Raw genomic sequence first — 15917 nt, 5'->3', positions numbered from 1 at the left:
GTAAATATCCTGTTTGGGATAGGGAGCATCGGGGCTAATGGAATACGCGGCTCAGCTCTGAATGGTTCTTGCTTTCTGGTTGTGGGTTTGTTTACCATTGTACCTGACGTAGTCTTTATTTGGAATATAAAGGCTGCAGACTTTTAGGTTTTTAAATCTCATTTCTAAAAATTCTCCATGTAGCACCTTTTTATGTCACGCAGTTCTAAATACTTGGAATTGTAAAACTTAGCAACTTTCCTAATTATGTATGAGCACAAATAGAACAACCTAAAGTTTAAGAAGTTCCCACACACAGGTGCATTCACTTATTGGCTAATTAAACCTCCACTTATGGGCATTGGAAAAACATTTCCCCCAGTGAAAATGTCATCATTCACGTCACTTCCTGTTAGAATAAGAGGTGGAAACTGGGGCTAGATTTTGCTAACAAAGTTCCCCAGTTGGTGACGCGTTGACAACTGACGTTTGATGGAGGCGACTTTGGTTCACTGAAAATATTTCAATGACAATAAACTGTTGATGGTGGACAAACGCCTCTGCCAAGAAACATACACAGCCATAACATGTTTCAAATTATTCATAAATAGGCCTATGTATAAAACTTTATCCGTGTCCTTTCCTGTTTGTTGTCTTGCAAATAACACAAACAAACACCTGTTGATGTGCTGTTTGTATCCTCCCATAAGAATAAGCAAATCTTTGTTATTATGGTCTCCATGTTTTCACGCACCTGATGCTCTAGGCTACGGCCAACAGTTGGTGGCAGTCATCCAACAAGTTGTTATGGCAAACACCAATATAACAGAAGAAGACAAACACGCATCATGTGAACGATGGCAGTCAGAAAAACAATGAAATCATGGTGGCGGTCCCTGATATTCCAGGTGGCATGAACGCACCATTAGCTCGAAGCTGGGCAGAGATCTGCTGGTGGTGCATGTGATGCCACCAAACTCAGCAGGCCATTTTCACAGGAGACACTTTGAACTGTTATAGTGGGAAAAGCACAGGTGTTACTAATAACATCAACAATGGTTCTGCTTTATTAAAGTGGCAAGGAGCGTCATTAATTGTATTGTTTACACCTGTGCTTAACTGTAACAAGGTAAAATGTCTTTTGTGAAAGAAGTCCCTTCATACTAATAAAGGTGTATGCTGTCGATTAGGGCTGCACATATGAAAACAATATGCAACGTTTAATATCCCGATAACAATATTACTTGCGATTAATAAACAGATATTAAAGTGAACTCAGTTCTGCATCTCTGCTGCTTTCAGTATTCAGCTAAAATAGGACAACTTGCTTGTTGAATTTAAAAGGAATGAAAGGAATCATTTCCGACATTCTTTTATTGAACAAATTGAACATTGAATTGAAAATAAAAGACGCCACTAAAAAAAAAAGTCCCAGTTAAATTTTAAGTGCAGTTGTCTACTGATATGAAATCTGAGTGTCTGTCGTGATATGTCCCAGCCTTTTGCAGTTTATTGCGCTAGTTGATATTGCGATGAAGATAAAAAAAAACCTATATATTCAGCATATATCTCAACTACTAGGGGTGTATCGCGATTCAATCTCTACAGATTCAAAATTGACTCATAGAATTCCAAAAATGCATTCTTTTTCTTCTTTTTTTTCTCTCGTTTTGTAATGGCGTGTATACTATCACATGGGAAAAGTAACTACATTTACATCGTTTGTGCATCGTTTAAAAAAATTGAGAATCGATTTTGAATCAAATCGATTTTGAATCGAATCTTGAGCCTAAAAATTCATATGGAATCAAATCGTGACATTTTCTGAATCGTGCACCCCTATAGATGCCCTGAGTAGTGCAACAAAACTGACAGGACAGGAAGAGAGCTGTCAATCAATCTGAGTCTGTAGTCCTAAGAAGAGGTCCAAACAAGCAAAATGGGCGAAAAACCTGTATGGTTCAATGATGGGAGTGTAGGAGCTTTAGTCCAGTTTGAAAGTGCTGGTCTTCATGTTTTAGAATTGATTAAACAGATCAGAAGTTCTAACTTGAACACTCATTGTTGGCTACTATAAATGTTCAGGGTATCTTCAGTTTAGTTCGGTCAGGCACATGTTTACTAGTTTCCTAGGGATTCCAAACTGCGGCGGGTGCTATCGGTTACTTGCCGTCTCCCACACAGCAACTGCGGGGGGAGGGGAGGGGGGGAGGGAGGGGAGGTAGTGTGTTCTGATAAAACTCTTTCTGCAGGAGAAAACGGTGGCAGACAGTAAACAAAACATAGTGCCATGTGGTGGACGTCTCCAAAGTGGGCCTGTTGAGTTCTGGATTTAGAGCCATCTCTTGAATCTTTCCTATTGTGGAGCATGTAAATATAAAACTATCTGCTTGTTTTATTTAGAACTCATGTAAATACCGTTGATGGAATCACCAATGTGAATTCAGAATTTAAAAAATAATCCGGTTTTGTAACACGAGCCAGTGTAGATTATGCACCCCCATCCTTTCTGCACCTTGTAATGACTTAGACAATAGGAGAAACTCTCTTCTCACAGAGAACCAATCAGAAGTCTCGGGGCTCCCGGCTTCCCCTTTTTCCAGGACCCATCTGGGGATATTGGATGTCACCGCCATATAACATCACATGATCAGATTCCATTCCAAGTTTTTAATAATTTATGCTGTCTGGGAATTTCTCTCCCTAATCAGCCTTAATTGGGAAAATATGCTTTGCAACAAGGGCCATCTGTAAAATCTAAGTGACCTAATTTTACCCAGAGCTTGTGCCATTTTCTCACTTTAATCAAGTGGGATGTGTGGAGAGGTACAGCTGCAGTGTCTTGGCTCAGTAATATCCACAAAGCATTTGCTGCCAACCGTATGAAGAGACTTGTTGAGAAGTGTTAGGTTGAGACCATCAGCACTCTATTCAGACCTGTGTGAACACACACACACACACACACACACACACACACACACACACACACACACACACACACACACACACACACACACACCACACACACAAAACACACACACTTTTGGTTTGAACTGATAAAAGGCTCTAACCAGTGCTGCTGCAGAGATTGTATTGTTTGCTTTGGGTATCAGTGAAAAATTACAGGAAACACACACACACCACACATATTCACTGCAGTACACACACCCTGTGCACTGCTGCTGAGTCCAAGCCATGAGAAGTCTACTTTATAGTGTATCAATTTGGCAGAACTGTGGGAAAATAACTGGATTATGTAATTTGTCCTAATGCAGTTCAATAATATAATGACAGGCTGTGTGTTGGGTATGCAAACAAAAATACACATAATGATAAGACATGTCCATCTAATAAACACTGGAAACTTATTTATGGATAATATCCTTCTAAAGATAACCTAGTGTGCCACAACGCAAAACAATCACTGTGTAACACTATGGCTCAGACTCACAGTGGTGCACAGACATGTTATACACACAATCACAACAGCGAGGTTTCTGATTGAGAGCAGATAAGTGACATACTCTCTCTAACATTAGAACACATTTTGGGTGTGTATGGATAATTAGCAAAGTTTCTATCATACCGTGTATGCGATATTGTACTGTAGTTTTCATGGGGACAGAAAGATGACGGCCATTGAGTTTAAGGATAGAATTGTAATAAAGTATAGAGTTAGGTGTGTGTTGATAACATCAAGGGGCCACGGATTGTAGCCAACAAAGGTCTTCACGAGCACTGTAAAACCAATCTATGTGTATGAATGTGTATGCTTTCTGGGCATGAAAATGGCACAATGGTTCAGAGTTCATGGGTTTCCCCAGGCAGGAGGTATGCTTTGTGTGGGTTACTCTAGTCAATGAGATTTGCAGCCTTTGAGCATGCATGCACGCGCACACACACAATTTGAATCCTCTTCACGTAAAACCAATCGTTGCTCTCCCAGCCCAATCAGGAATTGAAGAGCTTCAGAAGAGTGTATTTCTTCCCAAGCAGCGTTATATTATGGAACTGGTGTGATGAACGAGGCCTCACAACTAATAAATTTCTGGAAGCAGAAAAATATTCACCCTTTCATAATGGCGGTGCAAGTTGCTAACCAGAGCTGCTCAAATTTACAACACCGTGTAACTGCATTAACTGCAAGCTCTGTGGTCATGCAGTGTTTCTGGCAGGCATCACATATGGAAGTGTTTATTTCCTTTCTCCCAGCAGGAAGTTAGACACCCCTCCTCGCCCCAACTGTTCTTCCACCTTTGTATTCTCTGACAGTGGTGGAATGACTTCACTTCCTCCCTCCAGCAGGCTTTAGGAAAGATCTCTAGCTTCAATGTCAGGGTGTGTGTGGGGTTATGTGAGTGTGTGTGTGTTTGTGTGTGTGTGTGTTGGGGGGGGGGAGTATGTGAGTGGGTGTGTGTGGGTATGTGAGTGAGAACGAGGGAGAGATAGAAGTCATATGTGTACAGTATAAGCATCTTGCCTACTTTAAGCTGAATTTGTGATTGTGTGTTGGTGCTCAGCTCAAGCTCTTCATTTAAATACAGTGTGTGGTGTGTGTGGGGGGGGGGGGGCACTCAGTTACCAACTAAATAGACCATGAAATGCTGTATCACTAATGCAGCGCTTTTTGTAATCCCACTAGAGTGCAACATATGCATGTGTGTAGTCTTTTTTTGTGTTTGCTGAAGAATAGTCTTTCTTTTCCTAATTAGCTCAAGTGTAGGTTGTTGTATTGAGTGTGAATGGGAATTGGTCACACTTGGCAAATGCAGTTACACACTGTCAGAGGACGAGAAAGGCCAACTAATTTATGATGAGTGAGTTTTAGCAGGCCAGGGGGCAGTTCCCTTTCCTTTGAAGACTGCTATTGTCCAGAAGCCTCAAATTGTATACATGAACATAGTTGAGGAGTGTGTTTCTGAGGAATGCGTCAAGATTTGGACACGGTTGACAGCATTTACTTGAAAAAAGTCCTGAATACCAAGGAAACATCAGGACCACAGTTTGTTAGATTGTTAAACACTAGTTGACAATGTGACATTATGCATTGCTGTTTTTCTGAATGACCTTTACTAGGGTCTGGAAATCCAAGCATCTGCATAGATGTCTGAGGCAGCTGTGTAACGCCAACCACGAGACGCTGAACTCCTTATGAGTGTCAGAACAGGGAAGTTCTCTAGGGAAGTTAAAGCCCTAAACTTAATATCAGGCTGCTTTGGTTTGGTAAGGTGACTGTTAACCTAGCCAAAGTGAAGGATGAGTTGACAAATCTACTCAAAAGGCATTCACTTAGTCCCGCACTGTCAGTCCGACTGCTTGGTTAGCATAATCCCCATCTGGGATGTGCGATCACTGTTTTAAATTAAACTTAATATAAGCCTCCAATCTCAGGGCAGATGGAAGGCTTAATCAAAGCTTTTAGCATTCATTTTCTGATATTTGCATGTTGCCAGTTGCTTAAAAAGGGTTTTTTAACACTAAATCCACCTTTTTTGAATTAGTAAATAATGTGTATGGGCTCTTTATTACACCATCAACCCGGCCCTATTTCTATTGTTGTGTCTTAAAACAGAAGTTATTTTCCCTATTTTCCAGAGAAAATCCAGTAATTTCTTTCTCCAGAAACCCCCAAAAATCTGTTAAAAATCTATGACTTACCCTGGACCACCGTGCCCCCAATTTTAAACTGACAAGCCGTTCAAACACCCCCCTGTGCCCCCTCCTATAGCACTACTAGGTAGTGGTTTGCAGTGTTGGCCCTACCACTCATTCACATCCTCTATTCTGTGATTATCACTCTCCAATGTTTATGTTGAAGGCTAGCTAAACTAACCTGGCAGTTCAAACGGCTCTGAACAAACGTTGTTTGTGAAGTGGGTGTCTCAAGCCTTCTGTTCAACCAACCAGTAAAAACCAGAGCCTGCCTTTGAACAGTAAATGCAACAAATGCCAAGTCAGTTGCTGAGCTGACTTTAGAAGCAGCGGACGCTTCACAGTCTCTCTGTCAGCCTTTACCGTGCACACAGTCTTTCATGTTTGAGCTTAGTCACTTCTGTTCTGTGTCCTGTGTTAAGTCAGGGATGGGATCATATGCCTGCAGATAGCAATGGTTTGTGTGTGTGTGTGTGCATGTATGTGTGCCCATTTGCGTGCCAGACAGGCCGACATGGCCAAGTCTTTCTGTCAACTCTGCTGCTGTTAATATCAGATGAGATGTGGTTATGCCTGCCGCAGGCGGACTAGGAAGCAAAGTGATGGGATTGGTAGTGGCTGCGGGCATCAGTAATATGGCTGGGACTAGACCCAGTAGCAAGTGGATGTGCCCAAGAAAAACGCTGCTAGTCTCTTAAAAAATTAAAGTTTTATTAATTCTTTTTCATTTTTTTTAATTCAGCAGGGACTTTATTTTTGCACGGAGAAACATAAAGTACATGTGGATTTTTACTCCTCCACGTGATTCTGTAATATCATGCTGCAGCATATTTAACTTTTTGAAACAGTAAAAAGACACTTGGAAGCTTACATTGAGTTCATTTGTTGTTGTTGTAAAGCTAATCATCAGCTTGCTATCTTTCTAGTCATGGTTGCACCCAGAACATCTTTACTTTATCTCTCATGCTCCTTGAAATATAAAGGCCTTTCTTCCCCTGTCCTTTTCCTTCTTTTCTTTTACCTTTAATTACGTTCTGAGACCTTGGGGTCTGTTTACACAAATCCCATTCATTTAAAGTATTCGGGAAGCTTACTTGTACATTAATGTGCACACGCACACTAAACAATGGAATATCTACAGGTTTAGAGAGCAGTCCAGCCCTGATTAAGAGGATTTAGACACGAGTCCGTCTGTTTGTTCACAGCAGTGAGCACACATACACACACAGGCCCAAAATCCTGGGGTCTTCCCGGAGTGGCAATTATGTGACTCACAACACTGCCTGATTGAACCACATTGCCTTTTTCCACCTCCTCCTCATCATCATCTTTCCTCGCTCTATTCATCTTTTTCTCTCCCCTCTTAAGTCTTTATTTATTCTCTCCACACTCATTGTCGTCTGAGTATGGGAATTGTGACTGCTCTTATTAAGGGGCAGCCCATTCTGACCGGGCTACCACCCTGTCCTTTTCCTGCTTAAGTCCTAATGAAAAGAAGTGTTCCAACAGGTCATTTCACAGCAGTAATGGATGACAGCTTTATGTGATTTGGAGTAGTCACTGTGAAAGGAGAGTGTGCTGAATAATGGGTACAAAAATTAGTTGAAAAAAGATTTAAAGTCAGGAAGACATATTGGCAATATGTGCTAAGGTTTGTGGTGAGGAAATGACAAATGAAGTGTATTGACGTATCTCCTTATGAACCAACAGTTGGGGCGTTCTTCACAGACGTATTTTGGCAATTGACGCAAATGCAGCCAGTGAAGCAGTTGCTCCTGCACATTTTTGGGAACACGCTTTTTTTAAACTTTCTGTAAGATAAATTTGCTGCTGGAGCTAGTGGTCAGTTAGCTTAGTTTATCAAAGGCTGAAAATAATAAAAATAATAATTTAATAATAAAAAAACAACTAGCCTTCAGTGGTAACACGGTCCATCTACTGTACATGCACTTGTAAAGCTCACCAACACAATATGTCTTATTCTGTATGAAAACTAAGCATATAAAACATCGGTCTGTCATTGTACGCAGACTATTGGCACCAGAGCAGTTGCCAGACAGCCAGTGGGACAGGTAGTTACTGCTCCTGGCCAATAAAAAATCCATTGTAAAATGGTGAATTTTCACTCTCATGCTTTTGTTTTTGGACAAAAGTGCATAAGCATATTTTTCAAAATGTCAAACTATTTCTTTAATATTCCTGAGAAAATGACAATGTAATTAATTTGGGAAACAGCTGTGCTGTCACTTAAAATTACCTGGTAAGCACTGTTGATGAAATTTAGTGTTTGTTTAAGGGGATTGTACAGTTTGTACACTGTTAAAAAAAGGTGCCTGCAGTTCTTCCATCTGGATAATATCAGCCTGTGTGATGGTGATCAAGCATCCCTGATTGAGAAAGCAAGTGTGTGCTGCGGTTATCTGGGAGGCTTCGGGGCCTCAAATGGCTTTGATAATCTCTTATGATGACAGGGGAGATATGGTTGTGTCATCAGCTTCGCAGGTGGCCTCCCAGTGCTCAGCAGCTAGGGGCCAAGTGACACTGTGTCTTACAGCTATTGCTACTGTCTGATATCACTGTGTCGGACTGCATGGCTCTGTGAAGACTGAGCTTCAGCTGGGCTTGCGTGTGTCCCTGGACTCCATTACCACAGATCCCTGTACCACTCACTTCATGGTCTGTTGTTTCCAGTAGTCATGTAGTGCTGGGCGGTATGACCAAAATTATGTATCACAGTATGTTTTAAGATACTGGCTGCTGGATATTAATTTTCTTTGGCATGACTGGACCTTTTGATTTATGGTGGCATATTCTACTGTTGGTGCACTAATTTTCATGTCATCATGTACACAGACGGCTTTGATTACTATAGAGTTTGCTCTGCCCCACACAATCGTACAACATATGGAGGAATCAGAATACATGGAACATTTGCAGAATGTAAACCATTTTAATGGTGCAAACTGGAACATAGTAAAATAAATAACTTAAAACTAAATAAATATGACAACAATGTTTACATTGCTTCCTTTTTGAAACAATACAAGTGCAGAACGTTGTGAATTTAGTTTTTAACTGATTGTTCTAAAATGGATCTTGAGTGGTGTATGCTCATTAGTGCCAGAAAAGAACAAAATAATTGAGCTAGATGCAGAAATAGGAGAAATGTTCTGTGCAGGGCAAAAAGTTAACTTTTTTGACCACCTGCTACAGTGTCACTTTTTACCAGAGACTTTTTTTTGCCTCATAAGGTGAAAAACAGGAATTGTTCTATCAAGGGGGTTAAGCCTCTCCTCACTAAGCGTATCTCTAATGGCGCCATTTTAATGCTGAGAAGCCATCACCTGCATTTAGCATCCCATCCCACGTTATACAGTACGTTTTCTGACATGCTTTTAATTCAATATTATCATGACATCTTTTGACTTTTGACTATTGTTGCTAGCTGAGTTAGTTCAGCTGTCGCCCAAAAGATAAAACAGGCCTTAATTTATGGATGGATGGATGGATGGATGGATGGATGTTTGGAAGAGCTTTCTAGGGGCAAAACACTAAAAATTCAAGTAGAACACCTCTGTTTGAGATGGATAATGTGGGCCAAATTTGATTAAACTCAAAGGAATCTGTATTATGCTTTAGTCATAGTATCTGGGATCAGGCACACAGCAGAATATAGTGCTCTTGGACGTCGAAATGAGACCAATTATTTGCAGATGTTATTCGACCCAATTTGCAAACAGCCTTGAAAGCACAGTTAAGCGCTGGGTGGCAGGTTTCCTGCTTTGATCAATAGCACCAAGCACAATGGCAGCGCAAAGTTACGCTGTCCCACTGTGTGCGTCCGATAATGGAGCATACTGCTTAGGACAGTTTGCATATAAGCACTTAAAAGTCAGCACACGTACTGTATGAAAACTATAATAGAGGAACTTTGTCTTCATTTTTCACGGACAGACTCAGTTCATACACTCTTACTGTACAAGCCTCATTAAACCAGTAGAGTGAGGGAAAACGTGACATCTTAGTGGTAGAATCTTAATGAGACAAGCAGAGACTAATTAGCAAGGACAGGGAAGGTATGGAGTCTTAATTTAAGGTCACTGGTGTCCACTTTCTCTCTTCACTGTTGGCATCAGTCACAGATGCTAATGTCTAGTCTCTTGAAGCGGCATCTGGTTTTGTGACTGCCCCCTCTTTATTTCAATGTCAGCAGCTGACCCACTCTGTTCTTGTGTTCAGTGAACACAAGTCAAAAACCTAATATAGATACTTTACATCCCAACTAGCATCAAGGCTGTCTGATGTGGTTCTTTTTTATTCATTTCTTTTTTTACTATGAATTTACAAAGCAGTCAGTCTGGCAGTAGTTTAGCCATTGCCCTGCATTAAAAAGAAATAAATCAGGATAATCTAAGGTAGTAAATGTGATGATAGATCTTGGAAGTTTAAGCCAGTATTACAGCAGTTTACTCTGTATGTAAATTTTCACACATTAACTACACATTTTCACATGATTATGATAATCCTCCTTTTAAGAAGAAGATATTTTACATCTTCACGACTCTCTCCTTAGTGCCCTTCCTTAGTGAATTTGATATCACGTTAAATCCCCTTTAGATTTGAACTCCCTCCTACGTCAGTTGCTGTAAAATATTCCATAGAGGATTCTAATGAAAGCTGAACTTACAGGAAAGAAGTCCATTTACTTTTATAACTCAAAAACCCATCCTTCTGTGAGTGACATATCAGTTAAAACGTAGATGACAACAGACTTAACCATTTTACCGTCTGCTGACAGCAGAGAGGCTTAATGGGGGGGGGGGGCTTTCTCTATATTGTCTTGTCTTGTCAGGAGTGTCAGGAGACTCAATTTTAGTCTGTTGTGGTTTCACTACAATATTCCCAGGGAGGTTTGCAGTTTTGTTGAAAAAGGGTATATTGTTTACAAGCCATATGTTGCCAGTCTAGTTTCTTTCTATCTCTAAACTTATAGAGAATTGACATCGTGAAATACTGACTAAATTGCTTCCCTGTGCTGCAGTGAACAAATGTTATGAGGCAGACAAGTTTGGCTTTATTTTCAAGTTTTAATATTTTTAGCAGAAACATATATTTCTCACATAAATGTTGTTAACAACGTCCAGAGCTAGCCACTCTGGATTTTGTAGTTACTGTAGTACTGTAATTAAAGTAAAACACAGGCCTCACTAAAATGCACACTTCAGAAAGGCTGTACGATCAAACTGGAGCAGTTGTTAGTGTTTTTGGTAACCAAATCGGCACGCTGATCTATCTGATGTCACATCTCCTACTTCACAGTGTTGAATTCTTGCATGTCCATTGGAAATGTACACTGGTGTAGGCTTGTGGACCGAATGTCACACCACTGGTACTGGCCACCGTGACGATACTCAAATGAAAATAGTGCCATATACAGCAGTATTATGACTTGACACACCCTCCAGGCTGGCATCATGCCTGTATTTTCAGTTTATTGAACGACTACTCAGCAGCACATTGACTGAATGCTGAATTTATGTGGGCATCATGTGATCTTAAGCTGTGTATTGGATCAAATAAGCAGGACTTTGTGGGTTGAGTCTGAATTCCACGTGTCACTAGGTAAGGCCACTACTACTGTCACAGCATCACACACACACACACACACACACCACACACACACACACACACACACACACACACACACACACACACACACACACACACACTTGCACTCTGTACTCTGTACTCTTCAGGAATGCTCTGTTTACATAGCTGGAGCTGGCCAAGATTAGTAGTTTAGTCTCCCAGGTGTCTGCTGTGTGTCACTGACAGTTATTTTAAAGGGCCCCAGTATGGGTCGTACTCAAGCAAATGCTGCTGCACGTTGCTTTCAACTCTCCTCTCTCTCCTGGATTTACACAAAACAATGGCCCATAGACTCTAGGGAAGTTTCACAAGCACAATCATGTAAAGGTGCTCTAAGTGATGTCACGCGTGTTTTATGCTACCACATTTGTTGTCACATACAACAAACATCTCCTCACTGTCCGCGAGCTGCCTGTCCCCTGAACACACTGTAAAAAAACAGACGGCAACAAAAACAAACTGTGCCCACCTGCACCACAAAGCATACACAAACAGTGTTTCAGCGTTCCAGCGTTCCAGCCTATAACCGACAAGAAGGATTTGGGGGTGGGGAATTACTTTGAACGTCAACAAGAAGTAACGTCACCCAACATCGCTTAAATGCACTTCAAAAATTCATGTCATTTTTTTTCTATAGGAAACTTTGTGGACACCTTGTTAGCTGTGTTGAAGGAAAGGATAGAATGTTTCACCTGGCCTGCTATTAACTTAGGAAAAAAAACAACAACAACTTAGCAGCACAACTCGTTTCACATATATGAGAAGGTTCAGGAGACCTTGATGACTTACACAGGAGCATTTAATGAATGCTCAATTAAGGAGACAATTAAGCAGGCAGTACAGTTTAACGACGATGTGTAATCACCATCCCAACTCTCTGACGCTCTATCCTCCTGAAGGTGTATTTAAACTCATGGTGGAGGTGTTACGTTCAGCTGAACCTTTAAGGTAAACAAAGATAAATCACGCGCCTAAACACCGATGCTAAGGCCTAGTGCAGCCTATCTCTCTCTGGAAAATGAGCAAAAGTAGGACTGGCCCACTGACCTCCAACAGGAGACAGTCCTGAGACAAAACATTCCCTTATCATGCAGCTGCCTAGATTCCCTGACTCTGCAGAGAGACAAACATAATTATACATGAACAGGTTTGGTTATTAGAGACTGGCCAAATATTCTCATCCCCTCACCTGTGACCTATGAATGACCTGATGTTGTCTAAGCTTTCCCTTTGTCTCATTATACCACAACATGGTGTTTCTGGAAATTCCACCACACTGGGTTGAATGCCTACCCTCAGCATATAGGCTTCACTGACTTTTGTAGCCCGATACTAACCTAACTGACATAATTTATCGGTGATACCGATCAGATTGCTAGTTTACTGTGACTGCAGAAAGCCTATCAAATCAAACTTTGTGCTGCGAATGAGGGCCACAGTGATGGTCGAACACAATGCATCTTCCTGTCTGCTTGTGGAATTGAATCTCCCCAGCCTAGCCAACTGAATCATTGTAACAGCAATGTGCAACATCAGCACGCCTTTTTATATGATAACTCTCTCTCCATCTCTCAGACCTCCCCCCTACCATCTTACAAGTTTCCACTCGATGCACCTTCTCAGGAGCTGACAGTTCCTGTTCTAGTCACGTACTGCACCAATCTGTATTTAACACAGAGAATCACCTAATTCCTTAAAACCTCATTGGCGCAAATAGGCAAAAGATTGCTGTCAAACACAGACGTCCCTCCATGACCTCAAGCTCTGCTGGGCTCCAGAGCTCATAAATTAGTCAAGAAATCTAATTTCCCTGTGGGGCTCTTAGGATCCTAGTGCTCCAGACACACTGTTTCTTTTCAGGGGCGGTTGATTTCTATTCTTCTTGAAGTAAATGGGCTGATTAGGGGACAGTTGTAACTGGATTGTGGCCTAGTTGCTTGCTGAGTCACAGTGGGCAAGTAATACTCTCTTTCGGTCATACTGACTTATTATTTTTAGCAGTGCACATGACAGGCCTTTTTGCAGTTGTCTCCTCGCTGCTGGAGATACTGTTGTTGTGAGAGTTAGTTTATTGTGAGTGTTGTGTTGGTCCCAAGACTCTTGAGAGCCACAGAAAGCACCTCACACTTTTAAACAATGTTATCACAGAAAGCAGCTGGAAAAGTGGAGTGGGATTGTCGATAAGAGGAGGACATTTCAGCATTGTCGTACGTTACTGAGCTCTGCTGTTTAGTTCTTGTGTTCTTTTTGAAGGGGCTTTTTTGGTGGTGTTCAGCTTTCCTTAAGATACATCCATTTCCACTATCTTGGACTCTCCATTGCTCTAACTTCTAATTCCTGTGTGTCACTTCCTCAATCCATCGTGTCACCTCTAGGCAGCATGCTCTTTGTTCTGGTTGATATGCAGAGGTACTGTGGGCACTTCCTGCTTTGTAGGGTAGAATTTTGGCATTTTTCCAATAATGTTACCTGCTCAACTTGCATTGCCTCGGCTTGACTTGACTCAACCGCTGTGCCCCGTCCTCCTGTTTCCACTGCAGATTATTACCGCCTCATGCGCAAGGCGAGCCGTGGCTGGTCGTCATAGCAGGAAACTGTCGTGGCCTAACGAGACACACACAGAACGTCGAAGGTGTGTTGTTTTTGATTCTCTGCGTGTTGCCACAGCCAGAAGGCCAATTAGTTTCTAATGAACCTGGAGGCACCGGTAAATATGGCAGGTTTTTTCAAGACACCCCCCGCCCCGTCTGTCGCTAGCAATGATGACGCAGTGATTAGTGACGATTCTCTCCGAGCAGTCAGTAGTCTGTAGGTTTTCCCGTCACCTTTTGGTATTGCCTCAGCTTGCTTAGAACATCGGCTGTGGTATTACTACAAAAAGTACCTGTCAGCAGGTACCAGGGGCTTTTTTTGTAATGGAAAACCAAAAAAGGCAAGTAGATAGTAGATACCATGCAGTGGAAAAAACGCCGTTTGACACATGGTTGGGACACTGTTGTGAGTTTTAAGAACATGTTTAGCAGTCTGACAGGTCTTGATGTAAACATTTTGGCAGGGGTGCGTTTTATTACCAGTAGTCAAATACAAACGAGTCCATCCGATAGCTGGAGATAACTGACCAATCACAGGGTCATCATCTGAAACCCGACTCCTGCCATCCGTGTTTTTGTTTGAAGATAATAAAATAATGCAAGTGATATATTTGTTTGGTTTATAATTCATGTTCAACCTCCCTTTCTCTACCATTAAACCACAATGTCTCAGTGGTCAATAGCGGCCTCATCTTCTCAAAACATTTAAAGGCACATTTACCTCTGCCACAAAACTCAGTCTAATCTGAATCCAAAAGACATGATGGACATCTTTTTAAATCAGTGTGACCTACACCTTCCTAGGATACCTTTATCTCAGACGTTCATTGTGTATAAAAGGTCTAAAAATGTGCCCAGAAATCATTGAAAGAAGACGCTCTGAACTAGAGAGCTTACCTGGGTATCATCACGATTTTTTGTTTTTTAGTATCCGAGTAATCCAGAGACATCCATTGGTTACTTTCCAAACAGGAACCGCTAAACACAAATTCAACATACTTTTAATGGTGCCAATTGGCAACATGTACATTTAAATCCCCCGAAGCCCCTTATGAGAACTGTTGTTCCAAAATAAGCGTGATTACCCCCCCCCCAAATCAAAGAATAATAATCATCAGTTACAAAGTCTAATAAAATGAACTTTTTTCATGTTGTAACTTGTTTTGTTGTTGTAAGCATTTCTTGGCATTACTTAGGCCGGCTACACACTGGATGTGTCGTGTGAGCGGGGCATTTCTGTTGCGTGGCGGCTGCGTGGTCTTTACACACCAGAAACGTATCTGAAGCAGCGCTGCTGCTGCTAGCCTTGTTGGAACGCATGTATGTTTCCCATAAACATAAACATACGGATTTGATTATAGCAATGACAATGTCGCAGTGTTGACGGCAAAATAGGCTTCAGAATATTTTGTTCTGTATGGCAAAAAAAATGCAATAGCCTATTTGAAAAGCCTATTTATTATTTATATCTGCATTTATGTCAAAACCAAGAGACTTTCAAACATCAACATGTCATTAATGAAATGTATTGGTGTCAAAATGACATAAACATCTTTTTCTATTCTATTTTACCTGGAAACTCTTCCAATACAATTGCGCGTTGCGTAAAAAATAGGCGTTGGTTCTATTTCTAGCATGCACGTGTTTTCGGGACACGGTAGACGTGTGTGTCACGCAGGCAGTGTGTCAGCTCTAACCTGTTAACATGGGAGCCGAAATAAAAACAGACACACTATGCAGCTGATACGCTCGCGCAACACATCCAGTGTGTAGCCGGCCTAAGGCTCTGAATGTCCGATCAACACGGTTCTTACATTCCTGAAACACTGACTCCTCCTGCCCACTTTTCTAGAAGGATATGGGCTTCTACATTTTCAGTTCTGCCTTCCTTAACATGTAAGACAAATAGAAACCTGCCGTAAAGGCCCCACCCATGCTGCCAGTGAGTCTGTTTATCAGCTCCATGCGGCCACAGTGTCTTTTTGAAAGGAATGGTTGGAATCCTACACAGCTAGTCCGGGCTGTTTATCTTTACGTTTCCACTTT

The 15917-nt window shown here is 41.4% G+C and overlaps 1 protein-coding gene and 1 long non-coding RNA gene across 9 annotated transcripts in view; one reads left to right on the top strand and one right to left on the bottom strand.

Annotated features, from left to right (window-relative positions):
* The window catches only part of magi1b (membrane associated guanylate kinase, WW and PDZ domain containing 1b), a 143745-nt gene that overhangs the window by 2341 nt on the left and 125487 nt on the right, over window positions 1-15917 (top strand). The window lies entirely within an intron of this gene.
* On the bottom strand, window positions 420-829 carry LOC116688653 (uncharacterized). The gene is made up of 2 exons (XR_004331822.1): window positions 652-829; window positions 420-604 (listed from the first exon to the last, which is right to left on the bottom strand). It is a non-coding gene; the product is annotated as an uncharacterized LOC116688653 (long non-coding RNA).

Source organism: Etheostoma spectabile, chromosome 4, assembly GCF_008692095.1.
Source record: "Etheostoma spectabile isolate EspeVRDwgs_2016 chromosome 4, UIUC_Espe_1.0, whole genome shotgun sequence".
NCBI lineage: Eukaryota > Metazoa > Chordata > Actinopteri > Perciformes > Percidae > Etheostoma > Etheostoma spectabile.
The sequence above is the reverse complement of the archived record's forward strand: the minus strand, read 5'-3'. Positions and strand labels throughout refer to the sequence as shown.